The following is a 23,635-nucleotide window of genomic DNA, read 5'->3' as shown; positions in this document are numbered from 1 at the left end:
AATACTGCCTTAGCCATAAAAGCCATCTGGGTCACCTTGGGCCAGTCACTCTCTCAACCCAACTCACTTCACGGTGTTGTTGTGGAAAAATAACGGGAAGAAGCAGTAATTACTATTACTATGAGTTTTCTTATTGTTCCTATCACCCATCTCCTCCCACTTATGACTGTATGACTGTAACTTGTTGCTTGTAGCTGAGAGCATATGCACTGAGAGCATATGCCCCAAGGACAAATTCCTTGTGTGTCTAATCACACTTGGCCAATAAAGAATTCTATTCTATTCTGTTCTGTTCTATTCTATCCTAGAAGCTCAAACTGCCCAAGGAACTGCTGATACAGTTCTACAGAGGAATCATTGAGTCTGTCATCTACACCTCTATAACTGTCTGGCTTGGTGCTGCAACCCAACAGGACCGACACAGACTTCAGAGGATAATCAGAACTGCAGAAAAAACAATTGCTGCCAACCTGCATTCCATTGAGGACCTGTATACTGCACAAGTCAAAAAGAGGGCTGTGAAAATATGTACTGACCCCTCGCATCCTGGACACAAATTGTTTCAACTCCTACCCTCAAAGCGTTGCTACAGAGCACTGCACACCAAGTCAACTAGACACAAGAACAGTTTCCCCCCGAACGCCATCTCTCTACTAAACAAATAATTCCCTCAACACCATCAACAATTACTAAGTCTCCACTTCTATTTCTACTAGTTTTTTCTCATGATTCCTCTCCCCCTTAGGACTGTATGAGTGTAACCTGTTGCTTGTATTCTAAGATTTTTATTAATATTGATTATTTGCTTATTTGACCCCTATGACAATCATTAAGTGTTGTACCACATGATTCTTGACAAATGTATCTTTTCTTTTATGTACACTTAGAGCATATGCAACAAAGACAAATTCCTTGTGTGTCTAATCACACTTGGCCAATAAAGAATTCTATTCTGTTCTGTATATTTGTCGCCTTTAGTATTTGTAAAAATAATACAGATGGGATACAAATAAATAAAATAATTGGCAAAGTGAGGTCAATGTTCCCATCAGTAGTTGCTAGTGGTTTCTTAGAACCATTTGCAGACAATGTAGCAGTTTTGAACAGGAATATTAAGAAAAACCACCACAAAGAGCATATTCTTCGATCAATGTACAAAGTAAATGTACAAAGAAAGCAAAAAACAAACAATCGAATGAAGATCTATGCATCCTTGGAATTTAAGTGTGACTGTAATGGGGTTGCTGTTTAGCAATTAGTGTAATTGCAGAATTACTGGTCTGGAACCAAGGCAGAAAGAATGGGTTGTGACCTTGCTCAAAATCTATCACATAGATTTAACTTCTGGCCTAAATATCCTAGTAACAACACAGTCCCTCATGCCACATCAGCGGTCAACATTGGCATCAGTGCATCAAATATATTAGAACATGAGTCTTATTAGATCAAGTTTAAGGATGGCCTACCAGATGTTTTCAATAACAGCCAACCAGATGGTTTGAGAAGCCTACAAACAAAACATGAAGTTAATAGCCCTTCTTTTGCGTTTACCTCCTTCTCTCTTTACCCCAGCACTTATTTGGGTGATTTCAGTGAACAGTTGTTTTTAAAAGGTTCTTATTCCTTTTAAAGCCATTGATGATGATACTATATTCAAGTCTTGCGACATTTCCATTAATTGTTCTTTGTGAGGATTTTTTTTTCCATTATGCTGAATACAAACAATTTAACTGGATTGAGCTGAGCTAAAACCTTGGGAGAATTTCATGTAAACACACTCAAAGCAGGGGTGGGTTCTAACTTAGCTTGCCGCTGGTTTGCTTCCTCCCTTGGTGCGTGGCTGTATATGCATTGCGTGCCACATGGCCATACCACATAGCATGCATGCGCAGTGCTGAAAATTTGCAAAACCTTTTTTTTAAAAAGAGCCAAAAACAAGATGGTCGCACATGTGAAATGTTGGGAACTTGGCTTCTGCACATGCACAGAAGAAAAAAAATCAGCAAAAAATTTAAAAAACATTCCTCCCAAAATAATTCAAGAAAAAGATGGTGGTGTCCACAGATCAGCACCAACAGAAAGGGTACCATGACGTCATCAGTGGTTTGCTCCCAGTTCTATAGAACCCAGTTCAAAGTCAATTTCCTTTATACATATTCCAATTGAGTCTTTGGAGAGGAGTGGCATACAAATCTAATAAATTATTATTATTATTATTATTATTATTATTATTATTATTATTATTAATTTCTTCATAATGTTGGATACCTTTTTCTGTGCCTTTTCCAGAAGGGCAGAGAATTCAAATATACTCATATCACACATTTATTATTAAATATTGTTTATTTATAGCAAGTTCTTTTCAGTTGTGAGTGTGCATAACAAATTATTTATATAACGCCACAACTTTAACTCAAAACAAACAAATCTGTCCTTCTCCTGCATATGTCTCTGGAGAGGGGCGGCATACAAATCCAATAAATAAATAAATAAATAAATAAATAAATAAATGATACAATAATAAATTTTTGCCCACCTCAGCAATATCTGAAACATTAAGAAATAATCCTTTCTTGGAAGAATTGGAATGGAAGAGTAATCAGTCACTCTTCTGTCCCAAGTATAGTAAGAGACTCAAATTTTAATATTTTAATGCCTCTTACTAGTAGATTGAATCTACTAACTTGAATATAAAGCTGAAAGACCAGCAATGCCATCAAATTTGAAGGTTTCTTAGATTGTTTTGTTAATATTTCATTAGCATTTAATTTGATAGTGTATTGCAGTATGTGAGAAATCACGTAACCTGAGAGCAGCTAAAGTATCTCTAAAAGCTAAACAGGCTCCACCTAAATAGAACCTGAATAGAACCCTACAAAATCTCAAGGTTAGAAAAGTTAGAATCCTGGAAGAATATAATGGCAAATGACATCCACATTGATTGCTATGTAAGTTATGTAAGTATAAAGTCACTAAAAATTGAGTTGACTTGAGGGTTACTACCTTATTATTCCTTTTTTTTACTTCTCACACAAACCCCTATATTAGATTGCAACGTTCATCAACATCTCCCACATAAATTCTCTTCTTGCCTACTACCCTCTCATGTATAATTCCTGTTGCTTAAGAAAATAGGAGTTGGACTATATTGGAGCTGAGGTGTTGCAGTGGGTTAGAGTGCAGTACTACAGGCTTCTTCAGCTGACTGGTAGTTGCAGTTCAGCAGTTTTCAAATCTCACCGCCTCAAGGTTGACTCATCCTTCTGAGGTGAGTAAAATGAAGACCCAGATTGTTAGGGGCAATATGCTGACTGTAAAACTGCTTAGAGAGGGCTATAAAAGTACTATTAAGTGGTATATAAGTCTAAGTGGTATTGCTATTACCAGTACTGTTCATTATTTGAAATTCCGTATTTAAAATCATGGGGAAATTACAGTATCTGTGAGGCCCTTCATAATTTTTCCAGATGTGCATGAAATCTATCCTTTTAATTACTGTTGCTCAGAGTTGATTTGTTCAGTGAGATATAGTAATACTCCAATATATATTTCCTATTAATCAGTTCAGTTTTGGTCAGTAACCTCATTTTCTGCATAACCTAATATGCATGACTTTGATACTACTAATCTGGCTATAATTTCCACTTTGTTGTATGTACAACTTTCCTGGAGTACAATCTGTTGATTTCTGTTTTAGCAGTCTAGAAATGATTGGCTCTTGCCCAAAGAATGTATAATCCTTAATTCATCACAACGGAGACGTCAAACAAAAGGCAGCCATAATTTAATAGACAGGAACAATGAGGCAAGAATATATGCAGCATATTTGCATTAATTCTGAGGCAGTACCATTACTCAGTTTTTTAAAGGTAACAACCAAAGTTGTTTTAAATTGAGGAGACTGAAAGCCATTTCAACAATTTAATAGCCCTAAAAGATTATTAATGAAGAAGTTCCCTAAATATTATAATAAAATAAACGAGTAACTTTTATGTTGCCAGTAAGAGCAATATACTAAGCTGTACATCAGACTATAGACATTTGGTTTTTTAAAATATATTTTGATCAGTTGATACAGATCTGATCAACATACTGTATTCCTTTACATGTTTATTCCTTTTCCTTCATTTATTTTAATTCTTCCATAAAGCAAAGGAAAAAAATTCTGGATCCTATAACAAAGCATATAGCATTGTTGGTTCAATTAAAAAAACCACAGCGTTGTGCATTTTTCTCTCCTTTTATTACATTTTGTACAGAGAGGTACTATAAATGTCTTGCTTGAAAATATTGGCACTTGGTGTGTTAATGCCTCTCGCAGGTCTAGCTAACTTTTCTGTATTTAAATAGATTGGCAATTTAAAACATTTCTCCAAGACAATTTTTTCCAGTTGTGAATCTGGTTTTTCATAGATAGAATAATTCTATCCAGAACAGGCCAATTTATAACGTTATCTCAAACTTTGTTTTGACAAACAAGTTCCAGTTCTCTGGATATAAGCTTAATTAATCTATATACATCATGACTGAATTAAGGCAATATTCATAAAAGTACTGTATAAGCAGTTTCTTTGGTGTCTGAGGATCAAGAATAAGAGATCTTGTCATTTGCTGCCTCAGTGCTCTACACATTCTTTGACATACAGATACTGGCATGTTTAAATCCTAGGTTTTGGATTGTAAAGGGCTGTAAAAGTCCTGTTCTTCAATTTCTTTATTGTTATTCAAGAATATTGAGGTTTATGCTAACTCTCACGTGTCATAGTCCCCTCTCCCACATCTTTTATTCAATGTGTCCAATTTTAGAGACTGCCTGGACATATCTCTGCATTTTTGGGGAGTGATTGATGTAATGTATAATGATTTCTGTAACCTTTCATAAAAAAGACTGAAAATTCAACTTGAGAAAAAAACCTAATGTTTAAAGAAAAGATTTTAAGGGGGTAGTAAATTGTAGAACTAACATATTACCAAAGGGTTGATGAGGCAGATTTCCATTTTAAGAAGCCAAGCTGATTTTTCCTTGCCTCAATTTTTCTTTCTTCAATACATTTACTTAATTCTAGCTTTAGTTATATTTTTCAAAAGTTTATTCAGGGTAAATACTAATTTAGCTAGTCTGTAAAGTATTGGCTCACCCACTCCCATTTCTTTATAAACAGCTGGATTGTGCAAACTTCTCTTCCTTTCACTGATTGAATTTCAAGGGAGATATGGTATGTCTTTGCATTATAACCATAAATGGATGGTATATGTTATGCATTGAATATATATAGTTCAGAGATGAGTTCCTCACGGTTCACACTGGTTCTAAAGAACCAGTGGCAAACTGCTGGTGACATCACGGAGTTGGTTCTGTTGGTGTTGTTCTGTGGATGCTGCCATATTTTTGGGTGTGTGTGTGGGTTTTTTTTTTCTGTGCATGTGCAGAAGCTGAGATCCCGGCACTGCACATGCACCGCCATCTTGGGGGGTTTTTTGGGGGGGGAGTGTTTGGAATTGTTTGTGAATTTTTGGCACTGCCCATGCACCCGTATAAAGTGAGCACGTGCAGAATTAGACATGATGACAAGACGGTTAAATAATCAAATGGAAACAGAGTTTTATAAAACTTGGGAAAAAGTGTATAATTGGTGGAATATTAAAAAAGAGTTTTAATAATATATGAACAAATTTTAAAACATTTGAATTTATTAAACTAAATGATATATTGAAATTTTAAGGATAGTTTTATATTAAGAAATTTAAAGGACAAGGTTTTTTTAGAATGAGTAACTGATTTTAAATACTTTATTATATTGTTAAATTAGATATAAAGAAGTAGATTTTAAAGTGTATAATTATGTAGTATTGCAGTATTTTAAGAAATTTTAAATATAAGCTTTTTGCGTGTAATTAATTGGCTTTAATTAGTTTAATTATTATATTAAAATGAAAATATAAAATTGAATGTTATATTTTAGTATTATATTGATATTAGAATTGATTTTAACTAAATGAATCATAATATCAAAACGGAAACATAGATGTAGAATATTATTGTTTTTCTGTATGGATCTGATCACAGTTAGACTTTTTTCTTTTCGTATTAGACTTCTATGACAAGTGGAGCAACTGTAGCTCCTTTAAATGTTAAATGTTGTTTGTGTTGTTTGTCTAAAGAAAAACCAATAAAAAAAATTATTTTAAAAAAAGTGAGCACGTGCTTGTGTAGCCATGCGGCATAGGAAGAAGCGAACTGGAGGAGAGGTCAGTTAGAACCCACCCCTGATAGTTGTGTTAAGCCCAGATAAAGTGAAACTAATCTTTAGATGACCCTAACTGTTAACTACAACTGTTTTGGAGGGAAACTTAAAACATTCCTATTTGGGTTGACTCTTTCTAGTTTTACGGTTGGTTAAGGCCCTGTAGGCCCAGAATATAAATTACAGAGATTTGCCTGTTGTTCCTCAGTTCAGTTCAGTTTGAATTAATAAATACAGTAATACCTCATGATACGAACTTAATTGGTGCAAGGAGGAGGTTCGTAAGACGAAAGGTTCGTAAGACGAAACATTGTTTCCCATAGGAAACAATGTAAAGTCAATTAATCCGTGCAACCAAACCCCCCCCCCCCCGCAAAAAAACGGCTTTCGGCGACTGCTGGGAAGCGGCGCGGGTGTTTTAAAAGGTGACAGACGGCCTGGGGGGCTTGCCAGCACCCCCCCGAACCCCGAACCCGGGTTCGGGAGGTTGCTGGGAAGCCCCCCAGGCCGGCTGCGACCTTTTAAAACACCTGCGCCGCTTCGCAGCTGTCTCCTGAAGCCGAACGCTAAAGCCGAACTTCCACGTTCGGCTTCGGGAGACAGCTGCGAAGCGGCGCGGGTGTTTTAAAAGGTCGCAGCCAGCCTGGGGGGCTTCCCAGCAACCTCCCGAACCGAACCCGGGGTTCAGCAAAATTTTGCCTCTTCTTACGAACTTCGTTCGAGTTACGAACCGGCGTTCGGGAGGCTTCTGGGAAGCCTCACCGCCCGGCTGTCACCTTTTAAAACAGCCGCGCGGCTTCCCAGCAGTCTCCAAACGCCGGTTCGTAACTCGAAAAAAGTTCGTAAGAAGAGGCAAAATTTTTCTGAACCCCGGGTTCGTATCACGAGTTGTTCGTAAGACGAGGGGTTCGTATCTTGAGGTACCACTGCACTGTTGTATCTATGCTAGTCTGTTCTTGCCTATTGCAGCCCACTACACAATAGTATGTACAACACCAGAGGTCTCCAAACCTGGCAACTTTCATACTTCTGGACTTTAATTTCCAGAATTATTCAGCCAGCAATTAAAGTTGCTAAGTTTGGAGATCTCTGTACAAAATCAAAGAGATCAAGAAAAGATTTCTGAAGTCAACATCAGGAGGCACTAACAATAAGTCCTCATATAGCAACTGCTTCATACAGGATCCATTTGCAGTTATGATGGTGATGAAAACGTAGCTTTTTGACCAATCTTTGCATTTGCAATCTTCCAGGCCAGTAAAGCAAAGGAAAGCTGAAATACTGTAAGTAAGTCTGTGTCACTTAGCTACCACTTTGCTTAATGACCAAAGTGTTGGTTTCAATTGTGATCGTTACATGACACTACTTACCTATATGGGGATTATTTACAAGGTCAATAAAACATTGGAAAATAAAGTATTCTCAGAGAGGCCTTTTTAAAAAATAAATAAATCTGAAATTCATATACAGTGGTACCTCGACATACGAGTTTAATTCGTGCCAGAGCTGAGCTCGTATGTCGATCAATTTGTATCTCGAACGAATGCATTTAGATTTGGCTTTTCGCGCCGAGATAACTGGAAAAAATGGAATTATTGCGCCACCTAGTGGACGCTTGGCTCGTATCCCGAATTTGAGCTCGGGTGTCGAGCAGAAATTTTGCTTGCGTCTCAGCTCGTAACTTGGAATACTCGCATGTGGAGCAGCTCGTATCTAGAGGTACTACTGTACTAAATCACACACCAATGGTATCCAGTTATTGGAAATCAAAAACTAAAGTTGGGATATGATACTGAGCTAGGGTAGCATGAGTGGTTTTTCTCCAAGTGTGCAAGCCACATTCTTGGTTTTCTAAGCTTGGATTTATGAGTAGGACTTCTTGTAGGTTGTGAATCCCACAGGGGAACAGATTCCTCCATTACTTACAACAGTGATTGGTCTCATTCGAGACAACGTTGAAACCGCATATAGACAGGAGGTTGAATAACTAGCCTTGTGGTGCAACCAGAACAATCTAGAACTGAACATACTCAAAACCATAGAAATGGTGGTAGACTTTAGGAGAAACACTCCCATCCTACCACCTCTCACAATACTAGACAACACAGTATCAACAGTAGAGACCTTCAAATTTCTAAGGTCTATCATATCTCAAGACCTAAAATGGTTACCTAACATCAAAAACTTCATTAAAAAAGCACAACAAAGAATGTTCCTTCTGCGCTAACTCAGGAATCTCAAACTGCCCAAGGAGCTGCCAATACAGGAATCATTGGGTCTGTCATCTGCACCTCTATAACTGTCTGGTTTGGTTCTGCAACCCAACCAGACCGACACAGACTTCAGAGAATAATCAGAACAGAAAAAATAATTGCTGCCAACCTGCCTTCCATTGAGGACCTGTATACTGCACAAGTCAAAAAGAGGACCATGAAAATATTTACTGACCTCTCGCCAGTGTTCCCTCTAATTTTTTTGGGGGGTGGGCGGAAAAGTATAGTGTCTGAGCACAGAAATAATAAATAAATAAACAAACAAACAAACAAATAAAAAACCCACTCTGTTTTGCCTCAGAGAATTTCAAAATAAAATACTGTACTGTGTGTCTATAACTGTGAGCTCATAATAGGGCAACTCTATCAATATCAAAATGCCACTTAAATAGTTGAGCTAGTTTCAAAATAGATTTTGATTTTCTTTCTCTCTTCCTTACTCCCATTCTTTTTCTTTCTCTTTTCCTTCCTCTCTTTTTTCTATCTGTTTCTCTCTCTTCCTCTCTCTCTCCTTCCCTCTCACTCTTTCCCTCTCGGCTTCTGGGCAGGTTTGGAAAACTCTGAGTTGATGATGATTTTTAAGTGAGCGATTGCTCACTGCTCAGCTTAGAGGGAACTATGCCTCTCGCATCCTGCACATAAACTGCTTCAACTCCTACCCTCAAAACGTCGCTACAGAGTACTGCACAAAAAGATAACTAGATACAAGAAGTTTTCCCCAAATGCCATCACTCTGCTAAACAAATAATTCCCTCAACACTGTCAAACTATTTACTAACTCTGCATTACTACTATTACTATTTTTTTCTCATCATTCCTATCACCCATCTCCACCCACTTATGACCATAACGTTGCTTGTATCCTTAAGATTTCTATTAATATTGTTTCCTGATTGCTTATTTGTACCCTATGACAATCATTAAGTGTTGTACCTCATGATTCTTGACAAATGTATCTTTTCTTTTATGTACATTGAGAGCATTTGCACCAAAGACAAATTCTTTGTGTTCAATCCCGCTTGGCCAATAAAGAATTCTATTCCATTCCATTCCATTCTAGCGATTCTTTTTGTTATGCGAATCTAACATTCTTGGTTTTCTAAGCTTGGATTTATGAGTAGGACTTCTTGTAGGTTGTGAATCTGCCAGGGGAACACATTCCTCCATTACTTCCCATGTGCTATTCATCCATTAAAAAGTGGGAGTTATTGCTTCTGTCTTGCCCGCCCACCCACCCACCCCTGCCCAAACCAGGGACACATTCTGTCTTTCTCCAAGGCCTTTAAATAAATATACTGTATATAGTTAGAAGCAATAACTCCCACTTTCAATGGATGAATAGCACATGGGAAGTAATGGAGGAATGTGTTCCCCTGGCAGATTCACAACCTACAAGAAGTCCTACTCATAAATCCAAGCTTAGAAAACCAAGAATGTTAGATTCGCATAACAAAAAGAATCGCTAGAATGGAATGGAATAGAATATATATTATAGAATAGAATATATATATATTTCGGTGTCCACGGGTTCATGCACACGGGTTAGAAAGTTGAAGCACGCCACGCGGGGCAGACTTGTAGGCTGGCCCCCGTTACTCCTCGGGGAGTTTTACGCTCGGCCGCGGCCCCTCAGTCAGATGAGGCGGATCATCAGGTGAGAGGCCCCCTCCGTAGCCTTGGCGCCTTCTCCCTCACGCCGCAGAAGAGGAGGAGGAGGAGTTGTTCGAAAGACCTCGAGGGGTGAGCTATAAGTCGTGGAGCGGCAGAAAGACAGGCGAGGGAGCCGCCGAAGCAGCCGCGGGGGGATCCGCCGGGCGTCCGGAGGAGCCTCGCCTGAGTGTCTCCGGCTCCCTGCCCAACACCTGCCGTCCGAGAAGCGGCGCCATCCTCGCCTCAGTTCCCCCCAGGAGCCAGTCGGTCCGCTCCCCCGACCCGCTCAGTGGCTCCTGAGGCGAGTCGTGGCTCCGATAAAAAGTTTCTGAGGGAACCGGAGCTCGACAATCGAGGGCGAGTGTGGGGGGAGAGCAGAACGAAGCTTGCCGGCCCCGCAACTCTTTGCCTGGCGATGCGCCCTAGAGGCGCCGAGAACCGACGCCAGCCCGGTAGGTCCGCGCCGGGAAATGGGGGTGAGGGGAGGAAACGGCGGCGGGGCGGGGGCCCCGGGGGTCGCTTGTTGGAGCCCGGTCGGCTCGAAGGTCCCAGAGCCTCCGAGGGTGAGGTGGGCGCAAAAAGTCCCGAGGTGAGTTTTCCTCGTGGCCGTTCGTGGAAGGGAACCTTCGCGGCTGCGTCTGGCAGTCTCGTGGCCCGGGCTGAGAGGGAGCGAGCTGTGCACACACGCGAGTCGGCAGACTCTTCTCGCCTCCACCATCCCTACCTCGGATGGTTGGAGCAGTGTTTCCCAACCGTAGCAACTTGAAGTTATCTGGACTTCAACTCCCAGAATTCCCCAGCCAGCATTCGCTCGCTCGGGAATTCTGGGAGTTGAAGTCCAAATATCTTCAAGTTGCCAAAGTTGGGAAACACTGGGTTGGAGGGTCGCTTTGGGGAGCAAAGGGAAGTCCGGCCTCATCCAGATCCCTCCCCCCAATGCGGACAGAACGGGTGCAGAGGGTAAGTACGGTTGAGAGGAATAAACAGGAGAGGAATAAACACTTACTGAAAGACTAGTAGATGCTTGGAACAAACGTCCAGCAGAGGTGGTTGGTAAGTCCACAGGAACTGAATTGAAACATGCCTGGGATAAACATATATCCTAAGATAAAATACAGGAAATAGTATAAGGGCAGACAAGATGGACCATGAGGTCTTTTTCTGCCGTCAATCTTCTATGTTTTTATGAGTCAAATTCAGTAAACTTTCAACCAGAGGGCAACAAGGGGAGCGCCCAAATATTCCCCACTTAAAGGCGCTCCTCTTTGGAGGGAGACGACCTAGATAGAAAATTCCTGCCCCAAAGCTGAATAGGCCGGTTCAGGTGTGTTGTGAGTGTCAGAGGGCTCAGTCGTAAGTATCTTTAGTCAACCCCCTGTCAAGAATCATAACTCTTCTCTTAGAAAGAGTTGAATAAGACTGAGTGGGCTTCCCTCCCATCTTGTGGCCATGGAGCCCAGCTTTATAGGTCTGTTACTACTTTATAAATATAGAAACATAGAAGACTGACGGCAGAAAAAGACCTCAAGATCCATCTAGTCTGCCCTTATACTATTTCCTGTATTTTATCTTAGGATGGATCTATGTTTATCCCAGGCATGTTTAAATTCAGTTACGGTGGATTTACCAACCACGTCTGCTGGAAGTTTGTTCCAAGGATAGAATAGAATAGAATTTTTATTGGCCAAGTGTGATTGGACACACAAGGAATTTGTCTTGGTGCATATGCTCTCAACGTACATAAAATAAAATATACATTTGTCAAGAATCATGTGATACAACACTTAATGATTGTCATAGGGGTCAAATAAGCAATGAAGAAGCAATATTAATAAAAATCTTCTTTCAGTAAAATAATATTTTCTCATGTTGCTTTTGATCTTTCCCCCAACTAATTGTGTCTCCTTGTTCTTGTATTCACTTTCCTATTAAAAACACTTCCCTCCTGGACCTTATTTAACCCTTTAACATATTTAAATGTTTCGATCATGTCCCCCTTTTCCTTCTGTCCTCCAGACTATACAGATTGACTTCATGAAGTCTTTCCTGATATGTTTTATGCTTAAGACCTTCCACCATTCTTGTAGCCCGTCTTTGGACCTGTTCAATTTTGTCAATATCTTTTTGTAGGTGAGGTCTCCAGAACTGAACACAGTATTCCAAATGTGGTCTCACATTTAGCAATAGCAATAGCATTTAGACTTATATACCGCTTCATAGTACTTTTACAGCCCTCTCTAAGCGGTGCACAGAATCAGCATATCGCCCCCAACAATCTAGCTCCTCATTTTACCCACCTCGGAAGGCTGAGTCAACCTTGAGCCGGTGGTGAGATTTGATATTTTGCTGTTGATAATCCGGAAATGGCAGATAACCATCTATGAGGTTGGTTTTATTTATTCCTTCATGTCTATATGGCTGTATCAACAGGTAGTATTGAACAATATTGAGTCCACGGAGAGGGGCGGCATACAAATCCATTAAAAATAAATAAATAAATAAAATATAACAAGTATGTTGTATATACTGTATACCAATATACCACAAAAATGTTAACTTTGGACCCTTTTCTAAGAGGTCTTTGGACCCTTGTCTAAGAGATGTGCATAAGCACACGTCTGATCCAACCATCCCTATGCTTCTGTCCTATTCTCTTTTTATTGTTACTTTTTACTTATGTTTATATATACTACTATCCTAGATGTTTGACAAGTAGATAGATAGATCAAAAGGAAGGAAGGAAGGAAGGGAAGGGAAGGAAAAGAAGAAAGAGGAAGAAAGGAAGGAAGAGAAGGAAAGAAAAGGAAGAAAGAGAAAGAAAGGAAGGAAGAGAAGGAAAGGAAGGAAGAGAAAGGAAGGAAGGAAGAGAAGGAAAGGAAGGAAGAGAAAGAAAGGAAGGAAGAGAAGGAAAGGAAGGAAGGGAAAGGAAGGAAGAGAAGGAAAGTAAAGGAAGGAAGAGAAAGAAAGGAAGGAAGGAAGAGAAGGAAAGGAAGGAAGAGAAGGAAAGAAAGGAAGAGAAAGAAAGGAAGGAAGAGAAGGAAAGGAAGGAAGGAAGGAAAGAAGGAAGGAAGGAAAGGAAGGAAGAGAAGGAAAGAAAGGAAGAGAAAGAAAGGAAGGAAGAGAAGGAAAGGAAGGAAGGAAAGAAGGAAGGAAGGAAGGAAGAGAAGGAAAGAAAGGAAGAGAAAGAAAGGAAGGAACAGAAGGAAAGAAAGAGAAAAAAAGAAAGAAAGAAAGATTTTGGATTCTTTTATAAATTAGGATGCAGTGTCTAGTGTATATATAAACATCATTATATTTTGATTTACAGAGAAAGAGAATGAATGAGCTTCCACTGTAAATTCAGCTCAGAAATTTATGGCTTTTAAAACCTAGCAAACCGGTCTGACTTTTGGTGAGCTGCAAAACTCACTTCTGTGCTTTTTGCTGCTGCAGTTTCCGCACCTGTTTTCACCCCGTATTGTTTCTGCAGGCTCCGCTGCGTTCTTGTTAACTTTAAGTAGTGCTCCAAACGCCGGCTGCCCTCAGCCTTTCGTCCCCTGTCTGTGGCCTGGTCTGGCTTAGTTCATTAATTACCTAACACTTGGCAGAACTTCCACTTAATTAATACTAATGACAATCTGCTGCATGTACAGAAGAAAAGGTGGCTGTGGGGAGAGCGTGCCCAGTGCTTGAGCAAACAATATTTAGCGAAGAGAGTGTCCCATGTGAACTCTTACACAAAGATGGGAATAGGAAAAGTGGGGGAGGGAGGATTAACCATCTCCTTTCTAACCAAAGAGCAACATCCAGTTTAGGTTACAGCAAAGAGTTAGTGCAGAGGACACTCTTTAATTGTCCATTTCAGGTGATTCAGTTTAAAATTTATAGAGGTATGATGTAATCTCACAACATCCCCCAGTAAAATTAAGAAGGATCCTAGGATAGTATCCTTAAGGTGTTTGGGTTCACATTCACATTAGAGGTGTTAGAAATGATTTTTCAGTGGGAATAAATTCCTGGCCCATCTAAAGATCGGTGTTTGAGAGTGGACCCTGTTTCGGTTTTACTGTCAGTGTTGTTCTTATCAATATACTGTTTCATACAAAACTTTCTAACGTGTCAGGAGTATCACATAATAATTTTTGGTACTCTGCAGCAGGATAGTGGAATGACAGCAAAATCCCAACCAAGTTGGTAGCTGATGTTTTTGAGCGCTGTTGGGTTAGCTGTTCTGCGCTGGTGACATCCTTATTGAAAACAAGGCCAGAGATCTGATCATAGGGATATTTTGATGTATCATTCCTTCATTGTCAGGTAAAGTCAAGACTTACACCAATTTTATCAACTTTTTGAGTTGTGCATGAAGAGTGGACTTTTTTTTTTGCCCCCAGAATTAGTTCTGACCTCTGAACTTTAGTCCAAACAAGAATGAGAGGGTTTTGGTCATAAGCCTATATTCTTGCTAGACTTGTTTTCTTCTTTTCAACAGTGACAACATTTTAGTTCTTTTTAGCAAGTTCTTAGAAAAGCTGCTTTTGAGCCAAAAGTTCTCTTTTAATCTATTACAGTATTTGGTTCTATAATATGACATGGAGCACTGATCTGACCTTAAAATGCCTTGAAAGACTTTTTCCTATTTCTCAAAAGTCCAGTTTCCAGTCCCTGCCCTTCTGTCCCAGTGTAGTATGGTCTGGACATTTTGTGTATGCATTTATGTTACGTACCAATGTCTTTTGAGAGAGAAAAGTAGAAAATAATTGTTTGAATGATAGAGCTGTACAGTAATTCACAGCAAATAAATTATACAGAAATGTAAGTATTATTATTATTATTATTTATTAAATTTGTATGCCACCCCTCTCCATAGTATTCATATTATTTGTGAAAAAAGTATATTAGATTAATCTGATAGGTATGTCACTTTTAAAGAACTTTTAATTATTTGAAACCATTATATTTGACATAAGAGAACAGTTAGCATCAAGGCTTCCATGTCTGGAATGTAACAAATTACAATTCTCTCTATATATATTTATTTTATTTATTTGTTTGGCAAACATGTACAAAGTAGCATGTATAGATATAAACATAATCAAAGTAAGTAGAGAAATGAGGACATTAGGACAGTAAGACAGGGACGGTAGGCACGCTGGTGCGCTTATGCACGACTCTTACAGTCCTCTTAGGAATGGGGTGAAGTTGACAATCTAAGGGTAAAGCTTTTGGGGTTTGGGGAAGAGTCAGATAATAAATTCTGGGAATTGATCACTCTGTTATTGAAGTCGTATTTTCTGCAGTCAAGTTTGCAGTGGTTTGCATTATCTTTGTATTTATTGTGTGCACATGTATAGTTGTGGTTGAAGTTGAAGTAGTCATTGACAGATAGGACATTGTGGCAGATGATTTTATGAACATATATATGAATATATATGGTTACATATTTTTGCTGATAAGTGAAAAGGAAGGGAACCTAGTATAGATCTATTTTGAGCATGTTATGCTCCCTCAGATATACATACCCTTACCAGGATTTGAATACATACATACATAGCAGTGATTTTCAACCTTTTTTTGAGCTGCGGCACATTTTTTTACATTTACAAAATCCTGGGGCACACCACCAACCAAAATGACACTTGAAATCAGGACCATGGGGAGGAGTAGAGCATCAATTACTCGCCGTGGCCACACAATGACAAGTGCGTGGCAGCCCAAGTGGGGAACTTCCTGGGTGTGGATGAGAGGCGGCCTGCTATTGGTTCATCGCTAGTGGTCGGGATGAATCCTAGAAGGTGATTGGTCAGTGAGCGTTCCCTGTGCCTCCACTCTTCCTGTCGCTGATAGCTGGAGGGATTGTGAGGGGAATGTTTATGTTCAGATGGAGGCGGCTGGCGGCGGGCCAGATAAATGGCCTCTGCGGGCTGTATCTGGCACGCGGGCCGTAGTTTGGGGACCCATGTTTAATTTCCCCATGGCACACTTGACCACGTCAAGCACACTGGTTGAAAAACACTGTTTTATAGCATCTGGGTTTTACAGTCCATATCAGTAGCTCTAGAAACCTAAAGAATATATCTGTAACTGTGTTAACATCCCATAGTAGGGACCAGCCTTCCCAGTCTGGTGCCTTGCCAGTACACTAGACTACAACTCCCATTCTCCAGACCTAGTTTTGCATTCTAGCTCTCTGTATCTCATAAGTTTAAATGGGTAGGAGAGGAGATGCTTGTGTCAAATCTGCAAAAAAACAGGCTGCAGAAGACGATTACAGACATATTGCAAGCTGCACGTTGCCACTGAAATTATAAACATTTCCAGAGACATCTCTCTTCTTTAACTTGAACCGTTCTATTTCTGCTTTACATGCTCCTTTTTACTGAAAGATTCCTAATATGGTTTGTAAATTTTCCATAATCGTTGCTTTCCTTATCTTGAGTGTAATTCATTAAAACCTCCATGACTTGGAAGTTGGACGAGACCACTACTGTTTTTCCTTGCAAATGCAGCGAAGGATCTATTCTGTGCACACAAACAAATGTTCCCAGTTGTAATAGAGAAAGGTTACGCATCATGAGGTCATCCATGTTCTCATCTAATGTAACCAAACTCATATTGGAACATTGTTAATATGATACTTCCTCATGTCCCAATTAGCATGAACCTGAGAGTGAACCCTGGGAATTAGGGATGAAACAGAATTAGCTTTTCTGCTCTCTGTATGACTCTTTTCCCAGTATTTAATGTATAAATAATTACATTTAAAAAATAATAATTAAATATCGAATTTAAACAGGTCTGGAAGCTTTCACTGGTTCTTTCTGCATGTGCTTAGTGATAAGGGTCATTCTTTGTCAAGTGGACCAGGTGTCCACTTGATTAATTTTTGCAGCCTTATCTGAAAAGAAACCATCACAAAAACAACATATATGATAGGAAAAAATGCGCTCTTTCTAATGAAATGAAAATAAAGATGATTGAAGGTGAGAAAACAGAGAGCTCTGTTTCATCACCTTCAATCATCTTCATCTGAAAGAGCAAGGTTTTTTTCCTATCGCTCTCTGTTTTCTCAACTTCAGTCATCTTCATTTTATTTCATTAGAAAGACATGTTTTTCCCTCTATCATTTATGTTGTTTTTCTGATGGTTTCTTTTCAAATAAGGCTTCAATTTCACCTGGTCCACTTGACAAAGAATGACCCATAAAGTATTTTTTGGATAACCAGAATTTTTAAAATGCACGAACCCCATCTATTGAAGCATCTTTGAGATACAGTCCTTATTAGAGGGAGTTTATTGCATCTGTGCTGAGTTTTAGAGAGAGTTAAATGGTTGTGCAGCTGCTCCACTGTGTGGCCAAATCAAGATTATTAATTCCCCAGTATTTTCATAGTAGTACTCCTGATATTTTACCATGCCATCAAAAATGCTTGACCATTGGTCTTGCACCACCATGGTAAAATCTTAGCGTGGGCTGGAAAACTTTGACTTAGCTTGTCTTAACTTCTTCACTGTTCCATTACACGCTGAGAAGAAGGAACAGACTCATGCCTGTTTCATATTACCCCCTGATCAGAACAAGTTGCAACTCAGAGGAAGTACTGGACAATCTTTTTTATATGTTTACTTAGAAGAAAGTAACCCTTTGTACAGTGGGGCTTCCAGCAAACCATGCCTGTGATTCCAGGTGAACATAATAAGTGTAACAGGAACACCAGGGGATGTCCTTCTTGTATCTTCGCTGTTGTTTTCCCTCAGCGGGGGAAAAAGTTTAGTTTGCTTTGGCACATTGTGAAAGGTTAGAGGTATTTGGCTGTGTCCCAAACTGAAGCCTATTTTGTGCATTCTGGGCTTTTACTAAGGTCGGGATTTCTTAACCTCAGGACAGCCAGCTATGAAACCTAGTGGGGGAGATTAGGGGAGAGTTTAGTTTCCCCCTATGTAATTGAGGGTAGAAATAAAGTATCCTATGCCACTGAGAACAGCACTTCCTAAGATACTTCTGTTGGGTTGGCTGTGATTACAGCAACTCTGGTTAAGAAGATAAGGAGTGTTTAGTACTCCAGGCATAAGAGACAGAGGGCAATTCTACTTTTGTGTTTGCACATAGCGATCCAAAAATAATGATGAAGGAGAGGAAAGGGGGAGGGGTTTCTTCCATCGCCTTTTCATGTTTATTTTTTTATCTTTACACTTTTCATACCATCGGTTGATGTGCATCAATTCCAAAGCCGGCATTCATTACCTTTCATTCGGAAGCATTTCATAAGAAGGCAAAGGTTATCGTACGTATAAATTCAAGTTTGCCCTTGATCTTCTTTGAATGGTGATGGCTGTAAGACATCACAGCCTTATTGCCCAGAGAATCAAAGAGGGTCTGCAATGAATGGGAAGAGAATTGTGACTTCCAACTTCTCTTTCCTTGAGAAAAAAGATCCGGTGGTCCCATAGCAGTGATGGCTAACCTTTTTATCATTGTGTGTCAAAAGCATGCACACACATACCAACACCCATAATGCAGCGTGCCCATGATCCCCCTATGCATCCCTGCGCATGCATGTGTGACCCCCATTGTACATTGTACATTGTTTTATTATTGCTGTGAGCCGCCCCAAGTCTACGGAGAGGGGCAGCATACAAATCTAATTATTAATAATAATAATAATAATAATAATAATAATAATAATAATAATAATGTGTCCTATTCCCCATGTGTGAATGTGCACCCTCCATGCCCCATGCCAAAACAGGGCACGGAGGCACCACGTGAGGCCCCAAAATGCAATGCTAACACCCACCCCATGCATGTGCCATGCTGCACATCCACGCACATGTCACCCATACGCGCCCTGCTCCCCCCCATGCATGCACGGCCAGCTGCCCGGTAGGAGGTGTGCCTGCATAAGCAGTGGAGCTGGGCTGGCGTGGCCACAGAGAGGACTCTACATGCCATAGGTTCACAACCAGAGTCCTTATAGGATATCATTTGAGAAGACTTTTAATGGGTTCTTGAAAATGTTCCAATATTTGTGGAAGCAGCATTTTTACTGTTGATGTCCACTTTTTTTTTTTTTGCAACTCATCTGCAAAAAAAATTGCATGAAGGGCATTTGGAGAGGGGCATATTGCTCTGGGCCCTACAAAAGAGGAGCCCTATCCATGTTATAATTTAGTACTTACATTGATCCTCCTGATCAATACTTTTCATTCATCGCAGTAACACTAGGCAATACAATTAATCCTAAATGTTATGTGGAGTTCCTCACAAATTCTGACTAGGGAATTATTGTTTTCAATGCCCCACCAAAACACACACACACACACACACACACACACACACACACACACACACACAAACTACATTGACCCAGGATGCAGCAAGAAGAAAGTTGCAAAGAGAAGGAGGGAAAAATCCCACGAACATTCCGTCCCACTGCAGCTTCTGGAAAAGTTTGGCTGTGTGCCACAGTGAACTGGGTTTAAAAAAATATATGGGGCTGCCCAGCTCTTGCTTCCTGCCTGTCTGTCCATCTACCTGTCTCATTCAATCTGTTTTATGTAGCAGACTGGGAGAGACTGGTTTTTATCAGAGGTTTCATTTGTTTGCTTAGGCTAAAGGTCACCCAAAATTTGAAGTCACCAAATGGTCCACTCTCTCACTAAAATTTAGGGGTTTCCCCCCACCCCCCTTTGACAGAAGGTACAAATCAGTTAATATTGACAAGTATTTATTTGTTTTTTACATTTCTATTTATTCAAGTAGAACTAAGAAGTACAGTACATATGATTCATCTCTTTTTTAGGTCCTTAACATTTGTGATGCAAACTACAAGTAATCCTTGTTTAATGATTGCCTTAGTTAGCAGCCATTCACAATAATAAAGTGATAATATAACTTTATACCAATCCTCACATTTATGACCTTCACGGGTCTGTGAATCAAAGGAAAGCTGAAGTAAGTTCATAAGCACTGTTGTGGTTATGTGTGTATGGAAATTCTCGGTCACGATTTTCCCAAAGGTGCTTTTTCAAAAAAACGTAGACTTAGTTTCCCCTTGAAGATGTCTTGCTTCTCACCCAAGAAGCTTCTTCGGTTCTGACTCAAAAAGCTTCTTGGCTGAGAAACAAGACGTCTTCAAGGAAAAACGAAGTCCAATTGCCTTTTGGAAAAAAACACCTTTGGGACAGTTGTGGTTACATTTAGCAACCCTCTTCACTTAACAACCAAATTGCTGTTCCCAATTTTGGTCACTAAACAAGAATTAACTGTAGGTTGAAATAGAATTAACTGCACAACTAAGCTTCCTGACTGGGCATTTTTGTACCAGAATCTTCCAGGCTGCATCTTTACCTTTGGCTGTGTTTCTTCCAGATGCAGCAGATAAAGTTTAGCCCCAAATTGTCCACTTTTGTGCAGTGAATAACAACCCAACATATTTTAGGATTTGAGCCCTAAAGTTGACAGATATGCCCTGGAGCTAACTTGCAACAAACCTAGTAACACACCTGCTGTGGATGTGTGCTTCTTCTCCATTGGTCGACATAGCCCAGCAGTGGGTCGGGCCCGGTTTGGCCTGGTTCTAAGAACCAGTAGCGGTGGTGGTGGGAGGCTCCATCCACCTGCCCAGGATGCTTCTGCGCATGTACAGAAGTGTTGCGCGCACACATGAGCACAAACCAGTAATAAAGGGTTTTAGAACCCACCACTGGTATAGCCAACTGGTTACTTTTGATTGCCGTCCCTTTCTTTGTCAAAGGCCCAAGGAGCGATTGCTGAGCTACTGCCACAGGGCCACATGTTTCCCTGGAAAGCCTTGGAGCCATGGGAGGCCCCAAGCAGGGTCCTTTGGATCCCAACTCATCCTCTCCACAGTGGCCTTTGTGCCTCAGTTCCAGGCTGGGTTGTGTCAACAGAGCGATTGCAAAGAGTTCTGTTTGAACAGGCCTTACTCACCCTCAGACTTTGCAGCTTGGGAAGCAGCCTCAGAATAACAACAACTGTTGTGTCACCTAATCCCTGACCTACCTGGTTGGATGAAAGCCATTCATCAGCACTTCCTCCAAAGCAAAGTCAAACCTATGGGACTAGTTTTACATTGGAACTACTGAGCTGTGACATCCCATCTCTGAGGATTTCCTCCCATTTTATAAGTTTACAGTAAGGACTGTAAAGATTAGTGCTTTGGTTTAGAAAAAGATTCGGGAGCAGTCTTCGTTTCAACACAAGCACGTGCAAGAGGGTCACATCCCTACCCCATCCCAATGTCGTTTGGCGGGCCCTAGGGGAAGAGCATTCTCTGTGGCGGCCCCGGCCTTCTGGAATCAACTCCCCCCGGAGATTAGAACTGCCCCCACCCTCCTTGTCTTTCGTAAGCTACTGAAGACCCACCTATACCGCCAGGCATGGGGGAACTGAGACACCTTCCCCAGGCTTTTATACTTTATGTTTGGTATGTATGTGTTGTTTGTTTTTAAATGATAGGGTTTTATATGTCTTTTTCTCTTTTAATATTAGATTTGTTCCACTGTAACATTGTTTTATTATTGTTGTGAGCCGCCCCGAGTCTTCGGAGAGGGGCGGCATACAAATCTAATAAATTATTATTATTATTATTATTATTATTATTATTATTATTATCATCATCATCATCCCCATGAGTGCTGGTGGTTATAACTCAGTGCTTCTCAAAAAATGGGCTGTGCCCCCTGGGTGGGGGGCACAGAGCAATGCCAGGGGGGCATGTGTGACCCTGGGGAACAGGCGTGGTCCCTCTTGATCAATTCCCCCAGTCGGGGAGTGTTTTCCCAGTTGCACACTGCTCCGAGGCCAGAAGAGAAAGTGGCCAGGTAGGGCAGGGTGGTTGTGCGGGTGACCAGGTAGCCATGAACAGTGTGGTGAACCTGCTGCTGGACAAGGAGGACCATCCTCTGCAGCTGGGCGAAAGCTTCAAACGGCACCCTAGAAACATAGAAACATAGAAGACTGACGGCAGAAAAAGACCTCATGGTCCATCTAGTCTGCCCTTATACTATTTCCTGTATTTTATCTTACAATGGATATATGTTTATCCCAGGCATGTTCAAATTCAGTTACTGTAGATTTACCAACCACGTCTGCTGGAAGTTTGTTCCAAGGATCTACTACTCTTTCAGTAAAATAATATTTTCTCATGTTGCTTTTGATCTTTCCCCCAACTAACCTCAGATTGTGTCCCCTTGTTCTTGTGTTCACTTTCCTATTAAAAACGCTTCCCTCCTGAACCTTATTTAACCCTTTGACATATTAAAATGTCTCGATCACATCCCCCCTTTCCCTTCTGTCCTCCAGACTACACAGATTGAGTTCATTAAGTCTTTCCTGATACGTTTTATGCTTAAGACCTTCCACCATTCTTGTAGCCCGACTTTGGACCCGTTCAATTTTGTCAATACCTTTTTGTAGGTGAGGTCTCCAGAACTGAACACAGTATTCCAAATGTGGTCCCTAAAGCCTCTTTCCACACCATTCGCTGTGAGTGCCCAGCAGAGGCATGCTTATGGGCCCAAACATTGGCTTGATTAAGCTGACCTAGCCCTGTGTCAAAAGAGGGCCCTAACCACGGTAGTCTATGCCGGCCTAACCGAAAACAGGCTCCGCTGAGTTCAGTGTGACTTATTCCCAGATAAGTGGGTAGAGCAGCCTTCCCCAGCCAATAGTTTGCTTGCAGCTTATAATAAGTAAAATAATAAATATTAACACTAAAATTCCATTGGGACCCAGATCGGAGAGTTGTGAAGGGCATGAAATGTGTACTTCTTTCAACAGAAAATAATTGAGGAGCACCGTTCTAACTCTTCTTTGCAGTCGTACTGTCTTCGCTAAGCCAAATAGCAGTGGATTTTCTTTCCCTGCCACTGAGTTGTTGATTTGGAGGGGGAAAAAGAGTAAAAGGAACTGGAGTGCAATATAATATTCAGACAAAAGCTTTGTGACCCATGAGCTCAGGGAACTGCCAAGACATGCGCCATCCAGGCCTCCTTCTGCAACTCATGACGTTGGAGCCAGTGCTCGCCGCAGGATACCTGGCTGGGATAGCCGGCCAGGCTTTGGCACGCGAACTCTCTCGTTAACCAGCTCTTCACCAACTGTGCTGGCCAGTCTACCCATGTTCTTCAGCCTCAGCAAGCTGTCTTGTCGGAAAGGTGCAGCTGGTTCTTTAGCAGCTAAATCAATCATTGGTCCTGAACTCATGGAATTGGAAGGCTCCAAAAAAACCTCAAATGAGAATCGGCAGCTCTTCATTGAAGTTCCAAATCTTGATATTAATTATGGACCAGACTTTGCTTTCCCTCCTGAGTTGATTTAGAAACATAGAAGACTGACGGCAGAAAAAGACCTCATGGTCCATCTAGTCTGCCCTTTTACTATTTTCTGTATTTTATCTTAGGATGGATATATGTTTATCCCAGGCATGTTTAAATTCAGTTACTGTGGATTTACCAACCACGTCT

At 40.6% G+C, this 23,635-nt stretch overlaps 1 protein-coding gene across 1 annotated transcript in view; it reads left to right on the top strand.

The window, feature by feature from the left end:
* The first annotated feature begins 10,149 nt into the window (after positions 1-10,149).
* Positions 10,150-23,635, top strand: part of GCGR (glucagon receptor) — a 48,325-nt gene continuing 34,839 nt past the window's right edge. The window contains exon 1 of the mRNA XM_070740132.1: positions 10,150-10,620. The gene's annotated coding sequence lies outside the window, so the exon portion shown is untranslated. The remainder of the gene's footprint in view (positions 10,621-23,635) is intronic.

The sequence above is a fragment of the Erythrolamprus reginae genome, chromosome 2 (genome assembly GCF_031021105.1).
Source record: "Erythrolamprus reginae isolate rEryReg1 chromosome 2, rEryReg1.hap1, whole genome shotgun sequence".
NCBI lineage: Eukaryota > Metazoa > Chordata > Lepidosauria > Squamata > Dipsadidae > Erythrolamprus > Erythrolamprus reginae.
The sequence above is the reverse complement of the archived record's forward strand: the minus strand, read 5'-3'. Positions and strand labels throughout refer to the sequence as shown.